Raw genomic sequence first — 4,649 nt, 5'->3', positions numbered from 1 at the left:
GCACATATATAGTAAGGACTGAAAATCACTTAATCTAGTATGTGAATTAAAAAAAAAATGTAAAAGCAACTATAACTATAACAAACAATGAAGGGATAAACAAAAAGTGTAAAATATGACATCAAAAACACAAAATATAGGGGAGAGGAGTAAAAACTGTAGATCTTTTTAAATGTGTTTGAACTTAAATGACTATCAGTTTAAAGCAAGTAGGTATAATTGAATCAAAATGTATGAACACCTTGGTAGCCACAAATCAAAAACCTACAATCAAACAAACGGGACCTAATCAAACTTAAAAGCTTTTGCACAGCAAAGGAAACCATAAACCAAATGAAAAGACAACCTACAGAATGGGAGAAAATATTTGCAAAAGATATGATAACAAGGGGTTAATTTCCAAAATATACAAACAACTCATACAACTCAATACAAAAACAAACAACACAATCAAAATAAGGGCAGAAGACCTAAATAAACATTTCACCAAAGAAGACATACTGGTGACCAATAGGTACATGAAAAGATGTTCAACATTGCTAATTATTAGAGAAACGCGTATCAAAACCACAATGAGGTATCATTTCACACTAGTCAGAATGGCTATCATCAAAAAGTCTACAAGTAATAAATGCAGGAGAGGGTATGGAAAAAATGGAACCCTTCTAACTTGGTGGGAATGCAAATTGATGCAGCCACTATGGAAAACAGCATGGAAGTTCCTTAAAAAACTAAAAATTGAACTAGTACATGATACAGCAGTTCCACTCCTGATTATATATACAGAAGGAAAAAACTCTAATTCAAAAACATACATGCACTCCAATGTTCATAACACCACTATTTACAATAGCCCAAACATGGAAGCTGTCCAAGTGCCCATCAACAGATGACTGGATTAAGAAGATATGGTGTGGAAGGCGCCCAGCCCACAATGATCTGCTCACTGGCCACGCGTCCCTGCCAGCCCCACCACGCCTACTGCCTAGGCTTCAACAGACCTCACCAAAATGCCACCTGCAATGGAACATTCCATGGAAACCATGATGTTCACATTTCACAAATTTGCTGGGGATAAAGGCTATATAACAAAGGAGGGCCTGAGAATACTAATGGAAGAGGAGTTCCCTGGATTTTCGGAAAATCAAAAAGACCCTCTGGCCGTGGGCAAAATAATGAAGGACCTGGACCAGTGACGAGATGGCAAAATGGTTTCCAGAGCTTCTTTTCACTAAATCAGTGGGCTCATCATTGCATGCAATGACTCTTTTGTAGGACACATGAAGCCGAAGGGAAAGAAGTAGGTGGCATTGAGCAATTACTCCTGCCCTGATAAAAAAAAGTCTCCCAAAGGGTCACTTTAGGAATCTGCCCCACAGCTTCCCCCTGTATAAGGATTTCCTGAGCAGATTGGGACCCTTAGAAAATGTACAAATAAAATCTAACTCCCCTTGGAGAAGCAGAGAAAGAAAAGTCAGTTAAAACCAGATAAGCTTTCAATTTTTATATTGCTTACATCCTCCTGCCGCCAATAAACAAAATCCTTTTTCAGTTCTGAAAAAAAAAGAAGATATGGTGTGTGTGTATACACACAATGGAATATTAGTCATAAAAAAATAATGAAATACTGCCATTTGTAGCATTTGAGTGGACCTAGAGAATACTGTGCCACTATCCAAAAAAAGGAGAAAATAACAAGTGTTGGCAAGCATGTAGAGAAATTGAAACCCTCATGCACTGCTGATGGGAATATAGAATGGTGCAGCTTCTGTGACAATTTTTTCCCCAGAAAGTTAAACATAGCATTGCCAATATGACCCAACAATTCTACTTTTAAGTATAGACCCAAAAGTATTGAAAGGAAGCACTCAAACAGGTATATGCACACCGATGTTCACAGCAGTGCTATTCACAATAGCTAAAAGGCAGAAGCAACCTGTGTCCATTGGTTGATGAATGGATTAACAAAAATGTAGTATGGACAGATAAAATACTATTCAGACTTAAAAGGATGAAATTCTGACACATGCTACAATATGGATGAACCTTGAGGATATTATGCTGTGAAATAAACCAGACACAAACTGCCAAATATTGTGTGATTTGCCCTTATGTGAGGGACATAAAATGGGCAACTTCATTGAGATATAAGTAGTATAGAGGTTACCAGGGGAGAGAGAGTACAGAACTTCCGTCTGGAATAATGGGAAAATTCTGAAAATGGATATTGGTGATGGTTGCACAACAGTGTGAATGTGCTTAACACCACTGAATTGTACACCTAAAAGTGATTAAAATAGCAAATGTTATGTTGTGTATTTTTACCACAATAAGAAATCACCCCAAAAAAGTACATAAAATTTTTGATATTTTTCCCTTCAAGAAGTGGGGACTGATTCCTTTCCCTTGAGTCAGGCTGGACTTAGTGACTCATTTCTGACATATAGAATAAAACAGAAGTGACAGTTTACAATTAGGTCCTAAAAGGCATTGTGCGTTCCTCTTTGCTCTCTCACTTAAACTACCGGCTCTGGGGGAAGTTAGATGTCATAAAAGCATTCCAGTAGCCTATGGAGAGGTCCTTGTGAGGAAGAGTTCTCCTGCCAATTACCATGTAAGTGAGCCATCTTGGAATAGATCCTCCACCCCAGTCAAGCCTTCAGATCGTTGCAGTCCCTGCAACATCCTAATTCATTTCATGAGTCATCCTGAGTCATAACTTCCCAGCTAACCCCCTCCTGAATTCTTTATCTATGGAAGAAGGAGGAGGAGGAGGAGGAGAAGAAGAAGAAGAAGAAGGAGAAAGAGAAGGAGAAGAAGAAGGAGAAAGAGAAGGAGAAGAAGAAGAAGAAGAAGAAGAAGAAGAAGAAGGAGGAGGAGGAGGAGGAGGAGGAGGAGGAGGAGGAGGAGGAGGAGGAGGAGGAGGAGGAGGAGAAGAAGAAAAGAAGCTTGTTATTTTAAGCCTTGATGTTTGGGGGTAATTTGTTTTTCAACAATGGACAACTTGTGCAAGTTTACAGTTCGTTTTTGCTTAATGTGATTATTGATATTGCTGGGTTAACTTCCACCATCTTGCTTTTGTTTTCTATTTGTTCCATCTGTTTTTTGGTACTTTGTATCTTTGTTCCACATTCTCTGTCTTCTTTTGGATTCTTCAAGTATTTTATATGTTTCATTTTATCTACACTATTGGCTTTTAGCCATAACTCTTTGTAATTTTAAGTGATTGGCACTTACAATAGTCATCTTCAATTTAAAGTAGTCTATCTTGAATTAATATTATTGCATTCATATAAAATACAAGAGATTTATAACAGCACAATTCCAGTTATCCCCCCATTCTGCCCTTTGTGCTTTTGTTTTCCCAAGTTTTACTTCTACATAAAATGTTAATCCCACTGTATATTTTTATTATTATTTTAAACAGTCAATAGTCCTTTAACAAAAATCAAAATGTTCTTTTTATTTACCCACATATTACAATTTCCAGTACTCTTTCTCCTTATTTGTTAATCTGACCTTATATCTTGAATCCTTTATATTTAGCCCCCCAAAAATCACTTTCCTTGGCATTCTGCCAAAGCATAATTCTGATGGTCACAAATGGTCTCAAATTATATTTGTCTCTAAAAGCCTTTCTTTTTTTTCTTCATTTTGGAAGAGATACTCACTGGATATAGAATTTTTTATTTTAAGATTATTTTATTTCAGCATGTAGAAGATGTCATTTCATTGTCTTCTGCTTCCATTTTTCCTCATAAGAAGTCAGTCTTCATTCTTCTTGTTGTTTCCCTTAATGTAATATTACACACACCTATCCCAACTGCTTTTAAGATTTTCTCTTTATCTTTGACTTTCAGCAGTTTGATTATGATGTGCACAGATATTTTTCCTGTTTGGTATTTGCTGAGTTTCTGGGATCTGTAGATCTGTCTTTCAAATTTGGAAATTGTCAGCCATTATCACTTCAGATATTTTTTCCTCTCTCTTCTACTTCTGAAACTTGAATTACCTACACATTAGACTAACTGACGTTGATCACTCTTAGGCACTCTGTTTGATATTAGTCATTTGGTTTTGTTTTTCACTTTCTTTTTTCTTTGTATTCTTCAGTTTGTGTAATTTCTATTGACTTGTCTTTTAATTCAGTGATCTTTTCTTCAACTATGTCCAGCATAGTGTTAAGCCAACTCAGTGGATTCTTAATTTAAAAAACTTTTTCAGTACTAGAATTTCCATTTTTTCAATTTATTTTTTAGGTTTTCATTTCTTTGATTAAACTTTACATATGTTCACTTATTTTGTTCACCTTTTCTATAAATTCTTTGTAATAGCTATTTTATATCCTTGTCTGCTAATTCTAACCTCTGAGTGATCTGTGAGTCTACTTCTATCAACTTCATTCTCCTTATGGGTCATATTTTTCTGCTTCACATTTTTGGCTATTGTATTGTTATATGCTGGACATTTTCAATGACACTTTATAGAGATCTAGGTTATGTTAGCTACCTCTAAATTATGCTATGTTTTGTTCTGTTAGACAGTTAAATTCCTGGCAAGGAGGGTCTATTTCAAGTTCAGTCTTAATCTTAAGAGTATTGCCTTCCATGGGCACAGACTTTTTGCAGTAAATGTGCCCTTTCTAAGGG

General features: G+C 36.0%; 1 pseudogene; it reads left to right on the top strand.

Annotated features, from left to right (window-relative positions):
• Positions 1-1,010: 1,010 nt before the first annotated feature.
• Positions 1,011-1,304, top strand: LOC105068552 (protein S100-A10 pseudogene; annotated as a pseudogene).
• Positions 1,305-4,649: the final 3,345 nt, after the last annotated feature.

Source organism: Camelus bactrianus, chromosome 5, assembly GCF_048773025.1.
Source record: "Camelus bactrianus isolate YW-2024 breed Bactrian camel chromosome 5, ASM4877302v1, whole genome shotgun sequence".
NCBI classification, from domain to species: domain Eukaryota; kingdom Metazoa; phylum Chordata; class Mammalia; order Artiodactyla; family Camelidae; genus Camelus; species Camelus bactrianus.
Note: the sequence above shows the minus strand (reverse complement) of the source record. Positions and strands in the feature narration are given on the sequence as shown.